The 19,941-nt window shown below is 39.6% G+C and overlaps 1 long non-coding RNA gene across 1 annotated transcript; it reads right to left on the bottom strand.

Annotated features, from left to right (window-relative positions):
* Positions 1–3,896: 3,896 nt before the first annotated feature.
* LOC146709166 (uncharacterized) lies at positions 3,897–11,436 on the bottom strand. Its single transcript, XR_014920423.1, has 2 exons — positions 11,089–11,436; positions 3,897–7,490 (listed from the first exon to the last, which is right to left on the bottom strand). It is a non-coding gene; the product is annotated as an uncharacterized LOC146709166 (long non-coding RNA).
* Positions 11,437–19,941: the final 8,505 nt, after the last annotated feature.

Raw genomic sequence — 19,941 nt, 5'->3', positions numbered from 1 at the left:
TTACACACTATGAAAGGCAGCAACAAGTGTAATATTCAGAAACTTAAAGTATGTATCAGCAGCAGAATGGAGCTAAAAATAAATGTTTGTTCCAGTTCTATGAAGCTTTGACTATTTTTGGATTATTAGCACTGCTGTGTTTGTTGCATCATATTACTGTAATTGTTTATATGCTTTATATATTCTGAGCTAAGTTGATCTATAGTGTTACATCAGATTCTATAAGGATGTTATGTGTTTGTATACTTTCTGCCCAGTTTGACCCATTTAGCAGAAGTCAGCCTGTTTAAGGCTCTGATATCTATTCTGTATGACTTAAAGCAGTTATGACATGGTCTGATTTTCTCACCCAATAAAGGAATATTTCATATATCAGTCTACTCTTCATTTTATCAGAAACAGTTATCACAGCTTGTACATTTTCTTTTTATAAATATATGTAAGCAATGAGCCAAATTTAATAATGCCAACATACTGAAGGAACAACATTTGTCTCTTATATATGATACACCTATATATGCACTGTCAAAGATACTTGTCTTTGAGTGAAGATTTAAGGTGATAAGACATGTAAATAACTGCAACTTGAATCTGTACTGAAGCTCAGTATTTGACACAGAGTTCATGTTCACTGCTGTAATAGCTAATAATGATTAATATAATAACTATAATATTGGCCATATTATATCTACATTACCAAAGTGATATGACTTTAGTCTCATGAACAACATCAGCTAATTCTTATTTACTAACTAATCTTGAAATAACTGTTCAGTACAGAAATGAAGCCCAAAAATCATGTTTTACTGTCCTGTGGTCTCAGCCTCAGATACTTATCAAATCACACAAAGCTCTTGTAGAAACAAACAAACAAATGAACAAAATATGTTCTCCTTCATTTCTGTCAAACCAAGTTGTATGACACGTTTCCAGCGGTTAGTATCATGGTTGCTAGGCAACCTGGGAAGCGTGACGGAGACTAGACCGTCCCATACAGACAAACTTGCCGTTTATTTTGCAAATCGAGCTCAACACTGCTCCTAGCGTCCTGGAGCACTTCCGTTGTGTTTTGGAGTTTGCAAGTGTTTTGGAGTTTGTACGTGTTTTGGAGTTTGCAAGTGTTTTGGATTTTGCAAGTGTTTTGGAGTTTGTACGTGTTTTGGAGTTTGTACGTGTTTTGGAGTTTGCAAGTGTTTTGGAGTTTGTACGTGCTTTGTCTCTAGGGGCCACCGTAAAAGGGGAACCAACTCAAGACAGTATTGGGCAGGTGGCCATAATGTTATACCTGAGTGGTGTTACGGCCGATCAAGGAAAACCCGACCGCAACAAGAAGAACGATCCATCCCCTGCTCGACCCCAAGCAGCACATCACACCATAAGTTAAAACATGAAATGGTTTATTTACAAACACGAAACGAAAAATGGGCTCACAGGAGTCACTTGGGCTTCGGGGTGGACCCACGCCAAAATAACAAACAAAAAGGGAAACTAACTCAGAGGATGATTGCCGTCCTCAACCGCGCCGTCTTATACTCTGCCTCCAGTGCAGCATCCAGTCACCACTCCTGGAGGCGCACCTGCACACTCACATTTGCATGTCATAATCCCAACCCACGACGGCAGCCGTAACAGTGGTGTATAAAAACACATAGATTATAATTTTTTTGAAATCCCAGGCTAAGGTTTACATATTGAATATAATTATTTATGAAAGCATAATATCTGTGTGTTTTAAAACTTTCACATTTTTACAGCAGTGTTTACAGTATACAGATGGATTTTCTAAGTGGGCATCTTTTTTCTTATCTTCAAAAAACTTAAAAGCACTTGCACAGAGTTGATCTTTGTCTATATAGCATGTCATCTGTGCAACAGATACCTTCAACGCACTGTTCATGCGTTTTAAGTGTAGTCTTACCTCTTGCATTTTTAAAAAGGCAAGCCTGTCACAGCCCAAATCACTCCGTTATGTGAGACATGAAACAATACACAGTTTGCATTAGAGAGATAACAGCTACATGGATTAGTCTAAAGTTTAGATTTTTTAAATATGTAGATTAATTCTAAGTGGCATAAAAAGCACTTCATCTAAATTGATATATTTTAAATCTATTTATCTACTGTAATAACTGATAGATAGCCACATGCCTATAAAACAGACCATTATGTACAATATTCTAGATAATGATTGGAATATGCCCCTGTGCAACCACAGATTGAAGTTAGTGAGTTCTAACTTCTAAAAGTAGCATTATATAACCTAAAACTGCTCAAAAGTTGCTTATGTATTGGCTTAGCATTGCAGAAAGGCACTCCTCAAGTGAGTGTGTCTGAAGAGGTATGAAATGAATTTCATACCTTTTCCCTCCCTCATTTGCCCAACGTTTTTTAGCTGGTCTCCTCTGCTCAAGCTATGTGTCTCACCATTACAGAGCTAATCCATCCATGACAATGTTCAATTTCCTCTGGGGAATATGGAGTGCAGTGGTGAAAATTTGCAACCCCATGGCCCATCTAAGCAGCATTAACGCAGTGCCCACATCCCTCAGAGCCTGAGCTTTGTCTGTCTCATTTGAATTGAGTGTTTCAATTTAGAAATCAGGCAATGCTGTGATACAATCTTATGTTACAGACATTTTTTAAAAAATGATACAGGCCAGAAAACCAGACCACAGCTGACAAGACAGTGCGAATTTGTGTAAATTGTACATTTTGATTTCAGAGGTAATGGAGTGATTAACTTTCATATTCTAACAGCGTCAGCCAAATGTAGCTACACTTTGCTTTTCTTACACTTTTTATTCTTTGAAATGTAATATAAGTAGGGACACTCTTGGTTTTGTATACGTGGAGTTTGATGCATAACGGTTTTCAAATCATTTTTGGTTCTTCCTAGTTACAATTAAGTCACAGAAAGAAAAAAACCAATAGATAAAAATTAACGTCTAACTCAGTCAAACACATAATCTCACTTCATACAATCAGCATTATAGCCAACTATCTATATTGTAGGAAAAAATCTAACATTTTCAAATAAAAATATCATCCATTTTTTGTTAGTTTAAATCAAATTTAAATTTCAAGAGGTACTTTCTTTTAAGATAGCGTGAAATTTCAGTCAGACTGTAGCAAAACAATATTGTTATTGAATTTTTTTACATCGCTAAACACTTTTTCCTCACTTCATAAGTTAGAGTCTCATCACTTTACATTTTTGTGATTAATGTGATAAATAAATCACTTTTGTTGCTGATTTAGCCCTTCCTACAGTTAGTGAGTTGATTTTTACTTCTTGGCTCCAACGAGAGAGCTGTGTGTTGAGGTGTATCCAGGTAGGTTCACAAGTACGGAGTGAAACACACTTTCCACAAAATTCGGGCTTTATGATAAAAAGGTTGCTGCTTAAGGTGTCTAGTGTCTATAATTAATTGAAGCTCTCCGGGTCCAACTGAAATGTTGTGATGGCTTTTGAAATTTGTGGTTGTCACTTTGAGGTTTATGCTTCATCTCTGCAGGAGTGACACTGAGCAGTCTGACACCAGCTGGGCGTGATTAGATTTCTCTTAACATCACTGCACATCACCTACGCCATGACTGATGTAAACAAACCTGACAGAACTGTAACTCATTTTATTGTCACCCAATTGGCAAGTAAGCATTTGGCATCGGAGGGCAGTGGGATGTCTGGATTACCACTGCAGGTGTATTGGGTTAAATTTTGGTGCTTCGTGTTCGTGCCGTATATATCTATGGATTGCACATCGCGTGTATTCATTTTATATTAGATGATCTACCACAAAAAAAATCAACTGGGAAGTTTGTTGGGTCTGTGTTTCCACAAACCCCGCTAATTCTAGAGACTTATTCATGATGAAGAAAACAAGACAGTCGATCGATCCATTACTTGCACAAGGGAGGCCTCGTCTGTGTCCAGCACGACAAAGAACCCCAAAAATGGTGGCCTCCTCTCGCTGCCTTTTATTGACAAACTTCAAACAATAGTTTACAAAGCACCTCCCCTTGCAACCCCCATTTGGTTACAAAGACAAGGCACTGTATGTAAATGTATACACTGAGTGTGTGTGTGTGTGTGAGTGTGTGTGTGTGTGTGTGAGAATGTGTGTGTGTGTGTGTGTGTGTGTGTGTGTGTGTGTGTGTGTTATGTGAGAATGTGTGTGTGTGTGTGTGTGTGTTTGTTGGTCAAAGGGTCATAAAACCTAAAAGCAGGAACAACATCCTTGGTCATAAAGAGGGTAGTCTTCCCCCACACCCAATGTATGGTTTACCAAAGATAACACAGTGAAACCATACAAAGGGTAGGAAGCTCTACCAAACATCAAACAGATCTTCAAGTTAGGATGTATCTACAATAAAACCTCCCCCAGCACAGAGTGGCTGGAGAGGTGGTCAGGATCAAAGGAATGGCTTTGATCCTACTGCTTAAACTAAGACTGTACAAATTTAAGAAACACAATGGCAACATTCAACAATTAGACTTAACATTTCCCTCCTTTTTGTCATTGTTCTTAAATTTCAACTTATGCACCCTTTGTTTAGACAGTGTCAGTGTAGATTTCATTCATGCACAGTAAACTACATCCTATACATAAGCAAATCAATGTCAACAGTTCAAAAACAGGAATTAATATTTTCAAAAGAAGATGCCACCAAGGACCAGACGGTAACCAAGCTATCCAGCCTTGTGGCGGATCTACTCCTGTCGCGCAATTCATTATGTATTTCTTCAAGTACACAACTGAATGTCAAAGGTCAAACAAGAAGAATCATCATTCTCAAAAATCATGTGTCACTACAATCCAACTGTATATAGACATAGGTATTTAAACGCATCAGTTGACTTTATTGTTTGTCCATGTGGCTCTCAGCTAACTTCAAAGCTGCAGCAAGTCAACACCCTTCTTTATGACTCCTATCGACCCCCCAAATCTTCTCACTGTAGGCATCCTGTGGGGGTTAGAGTCAACTTGTGAATTATCTGCATTTACAACTCTTCTCCTGTCCTGTTGTCACCACAGAAAAAGCTTTGTAAAGGAAATTGGATCAAGCTGTTTTGATCTTCTTGGCTCAAAACCTCAAGTGTTCATGATGTAAATGTAGACAAAAGGCTTCTCTGTTTACATCCTTCTTGCAAAAGACAAAAGAATAAGTGATGTTGCCATGTTCCATGGTTAATCTCCAACTTGGGCTAATCCATTGTCCTTCGTACACATAGGCAATTGGCCTGTTTCCAGTTCGTTTAACTGTATAATGTCCTGCAACAAGTCATATTCTTTGAGTCAGACGAGCAGGTCTGTCCTACCAGAGCAGTTCACCTTCCCAGCTACTGGTGAACCAACCTTCCATTCAGGTTCAGAGCAGTTGAAAAGTTGGCAGTGTTCCTGGATGTGTTGCTAAAGCAACCAAACAAACTGTCTCGCTCTCAGTGATGCTACAGGGCCACAGTCCAGAAGAATGTGTAGCCAGTGGTATCACAAGCATAACCATTGGTCTCGTTGTTTATGTGAGCGGTTGTGTTCTTAAACTGCCACCAGTAGTTGTTTAAAACCCATGCGGGTACCTGGTGTGGTTCGCTCTGTCCCAGTGCGCTCCCTGTCATCCCACTCAGGGTCCACAGGCACAAGAAGATGCACAGCACATTCCCAGCCATTCTGATGAGTACCTGTGGCTCAGTTGGTTTCTTCACCGGATTGAGACGAGGGGCCCTGGAGGCTTTCCCCCCCCTTTGTTCCCGGTCTTCCTGCCACTTACTCCGAGCTGGCCTGGATGTGTGTCACCTTCTTGCAGTGCGCTTGATATATCCAAGTGTTCCTTCCAGCAATCTTCACTGCTGTGGTCGTCGTCAGCAGCATCCGATATGGACCTTCCCACCATGGACTGGACCAGCACTTCCTCTCCATGGCCTTATCATCATCCAATCTCCAGACTTCAGGCTCTGCTCCTGCGAAGAAACAGAATCATCTGGCAGATCATTTGTTCTCATGACTACTTTACTTTTAAACATTTTCAAGCATCTAATCTGCTAATATGCTCTCTCTTCTGCTTTTCTATCATCACTACAGAAGACTGGAACTCTAAATGCTCTAACATGTGTAATCTCAAAGAGTCAGACCATTCTCTGTTGGAGTAATCCTCATGTACTTATTCTATACAGTCTAACCATGTCCTGCCTGTCTTCCTAAATCTTAACTTTACTGTTCCATTAGTTCTCTCTGCAAAAAAGTTTTTTTTAAAAGTATTTAATAATCCTAGAGTGAGTATAACGACTGCTCATCTCCCTCCTGTTTGAGACATGGTATAGCCAATGGCTCAAAATAGCAGCAGTCTTATACAAATTATTAGGCAGTACTGGTTTATCCCACAGATAAAAAATCATCCTGCAAGCTTGCTCCCTCTGTAAGTCACAACTATTGTCCTGCAGTAGGTGAGTGGGCCTGCATGTCTGCTAATGCTGTACTGATAAAAGGTTAACACCATGTTTAACTAAAGCTGCCTCTTTTGCGATCTTATCTGCAAAAACTTTCCCTAATGCAACTGAATCTTTCCCTCACATGTGTGCTGCACATTTACAAACGGCAATTCCACTGGTTAATAACGCTGCATCCAGCAGAATTTGCAAGCGTTTGGTGTGTTCTACAGGTTTCCCTGTAGAGGTTGTCACACCTCGTCTCACTCACTGCACTACAAAGAAATGTACAGTAGCAAATGTATACTACCTATCAGTGTATATTGTCTCTCTACAGCTTTACACGCTTCCGTTAAAGCTAGCATCTCTGCTGCTCAAGCAAATATGAAACATGCTAGTTGTCCTACATAGATAACTCTCTCTCACTGTCTGCTACAGTAAAACCTGTTCTAGTCTGTCCCTCTGCTGTTATAAAACTCAAATCATCAACAAACCAAACCTTTTCCTCAACGAGTGGCACATCTATTAAGTCATCCCTCAGCTTACACATCTTCTCCTCGCGCTCTCTACACTCATGAGAAGTGCCCTCCTCCGTTGGCAAAAAGGGTTTGGCAGATTCAGAATTCTGCACCACTTTATGGTAATATGTGTGGTTGTGAGAGTAACAGTAACATTAAAGACAAGTGTCTTGTAGGTGACAGAAATGTAAGTTTAGTCTGCAATAGTAAACATCTACCTCGTGTGGAACTAACAGTGTCAAAGGGTGAAATAAACTATTGAAACACTGTACAGCTTAAGCTGCTGCACATACTGGTCTCACGCATGGAGGTAAAGCACGAGCAACTAGAGCTAATCTTTTAGGATAGTAAGTTACTGGCTTCACTTGTGGAAAAAGTGCTGTTAGTTATTTTACAGTCACCTTGCATTTGTGCTGTTCACAGAACCACAAGTCCATCGCTGGACCTCCTCTGCGCTGTCACTTTTTGGAGCTTGGCACGCTCCCTCAGGTTCCATTTTGTGGGCGATCCTCTCAGTCACTCCTTCTCATCATGGCATCTCACGACATCTACAAATTGAAAAAATGACACTCCTCTCGCCACACGGCTTTCGCCATGTGTCAACTCCCCAATGAGACATGTACAAGAATGTTGCACAGTCTCCCTAAAACAATCTCCAGGGTTTGTCCCTTGGAGCAGCTTCACTCCAAGCTGTAACCCTGTGTAAGAACATTAATCAGCACTTAAATGTTCAGCTTGTTTAGCTCCCAGCTCCTGTATCACAGAAGACAAAGTCTTAAATTTAAAACAACTTCACATTCGCAACCAACTGTAGATCATAAGAGTAATAAAGTATTCAGCATCACAGAGACAAGTATCATTGCAGGTTTATTCTAAACTCATTAAACTCCTACGTTTTCCCATAATTTATTCCAAATTATTTAACATCTCAATGTTATTCCACATTGTAATCAGTGAACTTCACTTATAGGCCATCAAAGCCTCATCTGAACATGGATGCACCACTTGCATAGGTTTAATACTTGTAAATAAACAGCTAATCACACAAATCACTGCAACAATAATAGAAAACATTGTTTAATGTTACTTCTGGACCCCACCTCTTGACGCATGGACACTCTCATGCGTCAACTCACCAAACCTGGATCCCTGCCTTAAAAACTGGCTCCACCAGGAGCCTGCATACTCACCATCATGGCCTGGAAAACAAGATCTGGAAGTAAAATCAAACTTCACACTTATAAACAAGTATATCACAAGGGTAACAAGCATTCAGCATCAGCAAGACAAGTGTCATGTGCAGGTTTTCTCAAATCATTAAATCACTATTGTTACCATAATTCGCCTCAAACATGGATCATCCCATGTGCTCAGTTAACATTAATGTAATCGGTGACTTCCCTTAAGCAAAGTCACTCCACTCATATATTATTATGGGTCCAAAAGTGGCCAGCAAATGAGCCCATAATAAACTATTCCATAAATATCGTAATCTCTTATTTGTTTTACTCATGTCACTTGTCCACTTCTGCTGAATGCTACATGCACTCTTAAAGAAAACAAAACCTGAAATAAAGAAACAAACATCCACCAGTTGTTCTGCTAAAAACCACATCATCAAATCACATGAAAAACTGCAATGCTGTAAGAAAAAATGCAAATGTTAGCGCTGCGCAGGTGTGTACACACTTTCTCACAGTAACTTCTGTGAGTACCACAAGCCCATGAATAACACACCTCTGATAGATTCACAAACATAAAAATGGCATTTAAAAGGTTAAACCATCACGCAACCTCAGATGTTGCTATCATCTTTCTGCTCCTGTAACAGAGACACACACAGAGATACATCCACACCTTTGTCAAGTGGGGGTTGACTTCACACAATGGTGTTAAGTCAGTCAGTCAGTTCCCTATTTATTTTAAAATTCTTACTCATTCACTCAGTGATTCCTTCTTTTGCTAATTGTGGAAATTATCGTCGCATCCGTTTCCACGCTCAGCAAAACAACGTCATTTCAAAAAGAAAAATAATTTAGACTGGATTTCCTCGTTGAATCCTTTTGGACAGGAACTTGTTTCCTGATTGTCCCAAATAAGAGCCCATTTTAATTTTGGGGAAGCTCACTTTGCAACAGTTTTCTCGACGACGCTTCGATTCTAATCGTGCAGATCTGCTCAACAGAGATCATCAAACAAAACTTTCAGTGCACCATGAAAGTAACAAAATAAAAGAAAGAAAATAAAAGAAATCAAAGAAAATAATGGAAAGAAAGGCCTTGTTTAAGTCATGACACGTGTTCTTCATGCCAGGGGGATAAATCGTAACAACCCAATTGGCAGGTTCAACTTTAGTAATAAAAGACAAATCAAACAGCCAGTTTAATCTCAAACATTCATCCAATCAGCCATACACACAACATACAGCATAACCCTGTTGTCTTAGCACATAATAAGTTTTAGTTCTCATGTAACTAAATGTGTGTCATGGTAAAACTTCTTCACACACCAGAAACTCACAATCAGCTCACTCAACTCACTCATTTAAGACCTCTCATCAGCATTCTGTTTTCTCCTCTATAATGTAATCATCTGTCCTCCTATAATATTCAGTCCACTAGTCTATGTATCACTTTCATCTTACTAGTGACTTGGACAAGATGACAAACAGAATCTCATGCTTAAGATGCTGTCTGGTCTCATGAGTATCATTGTATGTGTATATGCATGTGGGGTTAGTATGGTTAATGCATTTTCAGTATGTTTTTGTGTTCATCTCTCATCACACTTCCATTATTCTCATCACTGCTTAAAACAACACACATCTCTCTCTGTTTTTTTTCTTTAACTGTACTTTTCTCCAAAACAGAAAATAGCATTACAGCTGTTTCAGACTGAGAAACACCAAACACTCTTCGTGCCATCATTCATCCACACAACTATTTTATTTCTTTTTGTCCACTGGGCAGGTGACCTGCAGAATCACGTCTGCCCCAGCTGGATACCTTTCACACACACCATGACGTCAGACACTCTCACACTCGCGGAATTGATCAGGAGAAAAACTTTCTTCATCTTCACACTCTGTTACAGAAACACCATATGTTTTTTTGTTTTTTGTGTTGTGTCAGGGATGGATATGTAGTTGTAACGTTTGTGTTCACTTTCTTTCCTTTCTGTCTCCTCTCTTGCCTAGTCTGTCTTGGACTCAATGCTGCTCCTAATATGCCTCTAATCTCTCCTCCACTTCTACCTCTGCTCTCTCACGCTCTTCTCTGACTCTACTTTCTGCTAACATTCTTGCTCTTCCTAATGCTTTTCTACGGTGTTGTTCTAGAGTAGTTGCAGTGGATTGAGCTGTAGTTTCATCCTCAGGTTTCACAAGTACTTCTTGCAATATTGCTCTTTTAACATTCTTGCTTCTCTCCTCTTCTGAACCTGCTCCAGCCACAACTTAGCAATTGCTAACTGCAATTCCTTCCTCTGCTTCGCTTTACCTGTTTTACCTGCTACACTTACAGATATTCTTTCTACCAGCATTTTACACTTAACTTCCACTAATGTCCCTTCAAATCCACATTTCTTACACCAACAACCTACATACTGCGTGCTGCCTGGTAAAACTTTCTGCATAAATTTTACATCTCCTTCTAAGGCAGACTTACACATTTTATTCTCCATTACAAGACAACAATCAGCCACACTCACGCAGACCACGTCTGGCCCGCACACACACAACATAGGCCTATCGCTTGCGTCTGCACGCACAGCTAGCGCTCTCTGTTGAAAACTCTCAAACGCCCCATATGGCGGAGAATTCAACCTTCGGACACTCTCCAACGCCCCAAATGGCGGAGATTCCGGACTCTGAACCTAGGTTCTCTCCACGCCCCCAATGGCGGAGAACTCTCTACGCCCCAAATGGCGGAGAAGCCTGCGTCTCTCTCACGCGGCTAGCGCGCTCCCGGACTCACGTTTAACGCACAGCCCGTAGCCGCTCTCTATTGTTTTGGGTCCACGTGCGCTCTCGTGACCAGCGCTCCCCGGGACTCAAACGTTTCACGCAGAATCACGGTGACGCGTTTCTAGGATCCCACATTCATTCACGCGGTTATAGAGACGCTCTCTAAGGCCTTCTGTACTCACTGTTTGTTTACGTTCATGGGAAGAGTCTCTGGATCCCGTCAATCGTCATCCATCCCGAGGGGAGGTCAGGCGCAAACTTCCCGGCCTGGTGGCAAGCCAAAAACACCAGGGCTTTACGTCAATCATCCCAGACGTTGCGGTGGCGTCCTCTCCCTCTCCTCGGTGGATGCAATGTGTTAGGCTCCGGCTCCGAAGGACCAAAAAATGTTGGGTCTGTGTTTCCACAAACCCCGCTAATTCTAGAGACTTATTCATGATGAAGAAAACAAGACAGTCGATCGATCCATTACTTGCACAAGGGAGGCCTCGTCTGTGTCCAGCATGACAAAGAACCCCAAAAATGGTGGCCTCCTCTCGCTGCCTTTTATTGACAAACTTCAAACAATAGTTTACAAAGCACCTCCCCTTGCAACCCCCATTTGGTTACAAAGACAAGGCACTGTATGTAAATGTATACACTGAGTGTGTGTGTGTGTGTGAGTGTGTGTGTGTGTGTGTGAGAATGTGTGTGTGTGTGTGTGTGTGTGTGTGTGTGTGTGTGTGTTATGTGAGAATGTGTGTGTGTGTGTGTGTGTGTTTGTTGGTCAAAGGGTCATAAAACCTAAAAGCAGGAACAACATCCTTGGTCATAAAGAGGGTAGTCTTCCCCCACACCCAATGTATGGTTTACCAAAGATAACACAGTGAAACCATACAAAGGGTAGGAAGCTCTACCAAACATCAAACAGATCTTCAAGTTAGGATGTATCTACAATAAAACCTCCCCCAGCACAGAGTGGCTGGAGAGGTGGTCAGGATCAAAGGAATGGCTTTGATCCTACTGCTTAAACTAAGACTGTACAAATTTAAGAAACACAATGGCAACATTCAACAATTAGACTTAACAAAGTTCATGAGCAAAGTGTTTGAGGCTCCTGCCTAGAGCCTCAATCCTGCAGTGTTTTAGTGTTTTTATTGCTCTAATATAACTCACACATTTCAAGCCATGTAGCGCTGCCTTTCAGTTGCTTCCAAAATGTGCATCTGTCTGGCCCTCGGTGTGTCTGCTCAATACGCTATCGACAGACCAATCATTCCACAATCATGCTCAGCACACCATCTTTATTACTGATTATTGACCAGGTCATCACCGCCTGCATGGCACCTCACACTGACATCAGGTGCCAGGGGGGAGAGAGAGAGAGAGAAAGCGAGAGAGAGAACTTGAAGGGAGGGAGAAGCTGGGAATCTGTCAGCAGTCTGATTAGCTGATCTACTGCTGGGTTTTGGATTGCTAAGCCCATGACCTACAGGTGGCAATTAAATGTCAAGACATTTGGATTCCAATTCTGGTCTGGTGCTTAGTCACATAACTCATGCGCTAAATTCAGATGTGTCAAAAAAGGTGTAGTTTCTATAAAATGTCAGTTGTTGCTTACTTCAGGTCCTCAACCTGGACTTCACTCATTTGACTAAAAGATCTGCTTAAGCAGGTAAAAACATAGCAAATGTTTTGCTACAGTGGATCCAATCAGTGTGTCTTTTTCACTGTTTGATGAATGACTTAAAATGCAAAACCTGAGATTGCTATTGTTAATACTATATTTAAGTATCAAATCAAATAAGTTAATAAAAATAAGCTGCTAAACAGCTTTTCCTGTCCTGTCTTAAGCTCCCTGTCTGCAGGCTAGGCAGACTGCTGTTATGGTAGGCCTCAGAGTCATTCAGCTGCTTTACCAGTGATTCTGTTGTCACGCTGACAGGCTCCAGCATCTGCATACAATGACTGTAGTCCTTTTCCTGCTCTACAACCTCCCTTAACTTGTTGTAGTGGTGCATGAAACTGCTCTGCTGCAGGCTCTGAATGGAGTGGCCCTCTAGCTCACCACCATCTCCAAAGAGCAGAACATGGACAACTGTTGCCAGTTGGAGTCCAAGACAAAGCAGTGTTACTCCTTCCACAGAATGTGAGACACTCACTGGAAAACCCGGCCAACCTGCAGGTTGTCAAATGTTTACTTCTTATTTTTTGTGCGTATTAGAACAAATGATTGCATGATGTGTCTGTTCCTGTAGCGCAATTAGAATGAATAGTTCTCCTGCTGAATAGTCTGTATATGACATATACAGTTATGTGCAGTTATTTTCATTTGAATTATTTAATTTGCAACATGAGTCACACTGACACACAACATAGTTTCTGGAAAAACCAAGTCAGTTTAGGCTTATTAAAAACTTGTTTTTAGTTAAATTGTCCCCGTCTCATAGTTTGTGATCTGATTATACTGAATGTTAATGCAAAACTCTTGAGCCATCCCAAAGTTCTTTATATTTTCCTTCCAAGAAGCCAGACTTTTTTTTTCCATTTTCTAATTCTTCAAAACTCCTGAAGGCCTATCAGAATTTTTTTTGGACATTTCTTTGTCATTTTTTTTTTTTACTTTGACTAATTATATCTTTGTTACTATTTGCCTGTCATAAAACCACACAATTTGTTCTTTAGTTAAATCTACAAAGAATTATCCAAAATAAGAAAGCTATTAGCTAAAACGTGGTGAATCTCTGCATGGTGTGTCCTTATAAAACCTTATAAAAAAGCTATCTACAGAGATGAGCAGCATCTGACAGTCATGTCCTTAAGAAATAGGAAAAAATACAGCAAAGACCTGATACAGGGCCCGAGAGATGCATCTCTCCCTTCAGGTGATCCATCTACTGTTCACTAAAAACAAGAAGAAAAAGCTGAGTGAGGGATTTGAAATGACAGAAAAACTAGAATAAAAATCATTGGTAACAGGTCTGTTGGAGTGATGAATTGAAATTCGAAATATGTTATATTTTTACTGTGAAGAAATGTGTCAGCTCAATTGGTGATACAGAATCGTAGTTTACTGACCCCTGCAAGGCGGTTCTGACTTGCTTTGATACATTTTATAACTTTTCTGAAACTGAAGCACTGAATTTAAGATAAGAGAAATAAGAGATAAGAGAAACGTTTATTAGACCCACACATGGGAAATCTTTGGTCACGGTAGAAAGTTTAGGAGCAGTACAAATGAAGAAAAACACAATTGAATAGGATAAGAAAAAAAAGAATAACATACTATACAACAAGAATAAAATACAGTATACAATAGAATAAAGTACTATACAAAATAGAATAAAAAACTGTACAAAATAGAATAAAATGCTTTGTTACAGTAGCAGAAATTCCATTTGGTGCTATTGTACATCAGGCAGACAGGGCGAGAGTTACATTTGGAAATCACATTAGTTTTTGGTCAAAGTGAAATAATTTCTACAGACTGAATATTCTCACTGATAAATAGGCTGTGATTAGCTTCAGTTCTAGCCACGTAACATAGACTTAGATATTAGGAACAAGCATCATACTCATTAGAATAAATAGTACCTCTGATGGCGCATATTTTTTGAGGTTACAATTAGCTAGCTTTACTTTTGTCTCGCACCTGTACACGACATAGTCAACAGGACAATTACGTATCAAGTTACCTGTTCAGTAACTTGGTACATAATTAGCTACCACGGTGATGTAGCCAGATTAAAAAAAAGTGCTGCCTTTGGTCTTTAAGCTTGACATACCTTGCTAACCCATTAAGCTCGCTGCAGAGTACGGCCCTCTCAAGTGTATCATTCATAAAATTACTACAGTAACACCAGCAGTAATGCACTTAACGGGCTACTGCCTTGCCCTCCAAAATAAAAGCACATCCTGTCAACCCCATCACTACATAAACAGTTGTTTTAATGCAACATTTACTGACAGCAAGTAAATTATTGTAAATACCGTAGTTATTAAATGTGAATAAACAATGTTGTACTTGTGATGACAGTTTTGATTATTTAAAGGTAGCACTTAGGTGTTTGTTTTTATCCATTCCATTACTTTTTCTCTATCCTGTACCTGAGCAGTACCCTCTGTGTCTTTCATGTCCTTATGGCAGATTAAAAAGTGTGACAAAAAACAAAAAAACAGAACATGAAATTGAAATGCCTGAATATTGCAGATTAGTGCTATTAGTCATCTCAAAATTAATAAAAAATAAAATGTATCCCGTTTTCATTTGATACTAGCCCCACAGCAGATTTCCTTTTCTTTGGTGCACATTGAAAAGATGTGGCTACAATTTAGTCATCATGTTACCATGCCTTATTAACTCTTAGCCAGAACTTAATTATCTCATTCCCACGCATTACAAACTCCAAGAAACGAGTTATTGATCTTGTGGCCATGCAGTAATATCTGGTGGCCACTCAATGATATTTTTTCCACTAATGACCCCGGTTTTCTGTAGTCAGTAAAAAAGAAATCAATATGCTCAAACACTTTATAGTAACGGGACATTATTTGATGCATCGATCAAACTGTGTTTTCAAAATGACAGTCCCGAAAAAGAAGAAGGAAAAAAACAACAACTTCACAACAAGAAAGAAAAACTTAATTGCACTGTCCGCCAAGTGTACTTGAAAATCAAGTGATTGTTAAATTGCTCAGTCCTTGGAAATGTGTAACTGCAAACAGCTCTGCTCTGAAAAAATGTTTCTTTCTCATCAGATTTCTTTTCAGTGTTTTCTTTACTCCCATGAATATACACTTATTTTGTTTGGGGTTAGAATGTCATATAGGTCCTGGAGACAGAAGCCTTGAAATCACAACCAGAATTAGGATTACATGAATATGTTTTGGGTTTTTTTTCCAGTTAAACAGCTCCTTATTAGCAGCAGTATAAGAGGCATTTTGCCATGCAAATCACAGTCCACTAAGAAAAAAAAGTGCATTCCAGGAGTGTAATACGCAGAAAACTATTCAAACTATTTCGGTGTTTACTGCAGAGCAGCGTGCATTGCCATTAATTCAAATAAACAGATGTGAACACATGCGCGAGCTGATACACACAGGCATATTTCAGTTATTGATATTGTGTGTGTTACCATTCTCATCACATATCATGTTTGTGCTGTTGGTGGTATAAGCTGCATGTCAATGAGAATGCGTGAGACATCCTGACATCCACAGCATCTCCAAGGTCAGTCTGAATCAGCACTAGTTCAGTTGTGTGCATCCATCAAGCACTTCTTCTTCTTCTTCTTCTTTTTTTTGAAGCAAGATCAATGACATCCCCCAAATATTTGTTTCTGTCAGTCAAACAAGACACCTCTGAATCAACGATCGCCCACTCACTTGCCTTTGATTTACAGAGTTGACGAAGATGTAGTAATGTTTTTCACTCTTTCTTTTGGCGAGAATTGCCTGCGGGATTTTGAAGATGATTTACAGCCATTACAATTAATCTAATTCTAAGAGAGATCTAATTTATATCAACACTTTCCATTAACCTACTGTATAAAACATACAAGACATGAACACATCACTTTAATAACATTTACATTTGATACGTTCAGTCTATGATCATAGCTCCTGGGTATCCAACCAGGACCCCTTTTCAGTCAGACATACAGCCCAACCTGTGCAATACTGTTTGCTGGGATGAAATACACTAAGGTTTGCAGACCAACATCCACTTATGAACTCAAAGGAACTGATCATAAATCTCTATGGTTGTATTCTGCCAGCAGTTGATGATGTGTTTTATGCAATGACATCCAATCACAATTGTAATCTGCTGTAACCAAGGTGATTTAAAGCTAGACTCTGCCTTTGAACTCTGTGTAGGGACAAACTGTTACCTTTTTACACCTACCATTTCAAATCAACATGTGTTAAGAGACTAATCCAAAACTGTAGATTATGGGGTTGATTACCACTCTTAACTGTAGCCAGTGGACACGTTAATAACCTGAAAAGTAACCAGCTATCAGCACATGTGATGTTGATTTCTAATATTAGTAACTCTGAATGTAAATACTTTACATCCTCACCATTAGAACAGAGCACCATAAAACCGCATGATCCGATCATTGAGAAGATAAAGTGAGGTGATTTAATTACACCATTTAACAGTAAGCAATGCAAAGTGATGGATGTAATGCACTGAATGGAAACACAACTAAACTAATCAAAGAAGAAGTAGGCTCCATAGACTACAGCATGCTCAGTACTCTTTTTTTCTTCTGCGATACTGTGCAGCTCATTAAGTCAGAACATTTCTTCTTGAACCAAACAGCAGTGAGACAAACCGCAGTGATGATGGGGTGACTTGTGATGATGTGTCTAAAAAAAAATTTAAATAAATAAATAAAAAATCTCACACTGTGTCCACAGATAGTGACTAATGGGAAAACTTCTAGGACAGTATGACAGCACCCACTGTGATTTTACTGGAAGATAGGGACATTTTCTGGTACACAGCTGGACGGCATACACTCAAATAAAACTCCTTTTGGAAACTCTCTGTCAAGCGGAAAAAAATCTCCCACCTCATTCACATTCTCGTTGCATTGACAGTGCACTTTATCACTGCTATACTGATATTTACATTAGACTTTACTTTTAAGGTGGATTTTTATGTGGACGAGAAGCCTTACAAGAATTCAAAGTCTGTTTAGATACCGGTAAACTGAATTATCTCTGAAAACAGGCAATCGACAAGGATATTCATACAGTCTGTTAAAAAATGATTCCTGCCAGTACTCACGACTATGTGGTAGCAGATTATTCGACTAGAAGAAAGAAAAATGACCTGTAAAAACTGATTTCCACCCCTGAGTGTTGAAAGTGGGTAGAAAGAGTTTAATGCCACTAAATAATAAATGTGCTGGCAAATCAGACTAATTAATGTGGAAATCAGGATTATATGAGTAATCTAAAGTGTATCAAGTGTCAGCAGAGTAGTTTTTGATGTAAGACAGTTTGCAACTTTAAGGCCTAACTGTTGGGACCTGGTGGGGAATAAATGGAATTCGTGTTTGCATACATTGCTGCTGTGAAGTTTTAATAGCAGAGTGCCGAACTGATTACACTTTGGCTGCTATAAGAGAGCAGCCATTAGCATTGTTCTGCAGCTGTCGGAAACTCTTATCCAATAGCTAGTAGTCAGGAAGATACTTGTTCATCAGATCCTCGGAGAGCCATTGCCAACAACATTACTGTCTACACAGGTCATTGAATGTGCCACACAAGGCTTTAAGATCTTGGCCTTGAAAGATGGCTGCGATCAATAAGGTGTCACTTGGTCGTTTAGGGAGGAGTGAGATCTGAATGTGAAAGCCTGAACTTCTGGATGGAGGAATAAAAAGCTTCTCCTCCTTTGATATCTACGCCACTGCTGCTGGGTGTCGACATTTGTTGCGGCATACATTATCTGTGAAATATTCAGTGACAAATGGATTCTCAATCTGCGCTATTTGTATAAAGCTGCAGATGAAGTCAACAATGGCTTTGACCTTGTGTCATGCTGAATCCACCCCCAGGCAGATTCCCCTCTTTTTTTGTTTATTATGCTCAACCCGAGGATTTACTGCTGGGGCAAAGAGTAATTGTGCATATAATGTCAAGGACTGTTGTCAGTATCCATAGATCATACCCACATATGGTATACATGGCTCTGTTAGATATATATGCCTCCATGAAATATACATGACCACAGTGAGCATGCAAAGCCCGTGGCTGTAACAGGATTAGAAAGCTTAAGCTGCAATTCACCTTTGTCCTACAGAACCATGAGGAAAACATCTGTGACTGTCTTGATTTATTTGACTCACCTTTTGTTGAAAAAGGGTCACCATTTGTATAAATTGATTTAAATAGTGATTTTACTAAAAAAAAAAAAAAAGAAGAAGTCAATTTTAGGTGAGCTGCCAGCCTTATAATGGACGATTCATTGATTACAAAGGTTGCTTGCCTGCAAATTATTGTTAAAAACAAAAATTCAAGAGAACTTGAATTTTTCTATTCTTGGTTTCTGCAGGACTTTACAGCAAAATCCTTAAAATTTGAATTTGAAGGTTTTGAAGGTTTAAAACTGATGTTTTTGTGCCTCGGTCTCTCTGTGTCTGATGTGGACAGTCAACAGAAAGAGTTGATTTTGTTTCGGAGGAGAGAATGTGTTTGAGAGCGATCGGGTTCCCTATTATCAGGGGATGAGAGTGCTAATAAAACACAGGAGCTGCAGTGGTCCGGAGGTCAGATGCACATATAATGAATGGAGAAATTTAACTCATCCAATTATAGAGAGCCAAGGCAAAAATCCATACTGTTACTCTGGGCACAGAGCCCAAATGCAAAACTAATAATATCAGGCAAAGCCCCAGCTTTGTGTAACGCGGACTTGTGTGTAGTCTATGAGCTTGTACTCACACTATAGTGTCACAAAACGTTTTGTGAATTCAATTTCTGCGGCAGCTGCTTACAAGAACTTCTCATTTGGAGGTGCTTTAATTTTCCGTTGGCGTGGTGCAAACTTAACTAAGCGGTCAAAAAGTAAGAGTGTACTAACAGCTGATGGTTTATGCTGTGGATTATGGCCATAACTACTATACAGTCTAGCAAACAGTTTCCATAAGTTGCACTGTTTATGTAAAACCTGGGAAAACCTGCTGTTCTGTTTGTAGTTATCAGTTATTCAGACTTTCGGGTAATGCATTTACTCTGCAGCTGTCCGATCAAAAATTAGATCCTAATTCAGTTTCTGCAGAAATATGTTAGCAATTATGATTCTCGCTTTGCCTTGATGTCAGCATGCATACCTTCAGAATACAAACACAAAGATGTGCGCAGACCTTTGACTTAATGACCGGCCATGTAAACAAAGGCTCAAAAAGGGCAAGCTCGTTATTGAGGAAACAGTCTGATTAAATGAGCAGCACACTGATTAAATTATTAAATGTATTTGTCCTGAGAATAAAAGGGAAAGACAGAGGAATTAAAATCACACTCTGATTAATTTTTCCACT

Source organism: Copadichromis virginalis, linkage group LG5, assembly GCF_057382275.1.
Source record: "Copadichromis virginalis isolate Kocher_CV1m ecotype Utaka linkage group LG5, C_Virginalis_male_GT1.1, whole genome shotgun sequence".
Lineage (NCBI taxonomy): Eukaryota > Metazoa > Chordata > Actinopteri > Cichliformes > Cichlidae > Copadichromis > Copadichromis virginalis.
This window is presented reverse-complemented; position numbering and strand designations above follow the sequence as displayed.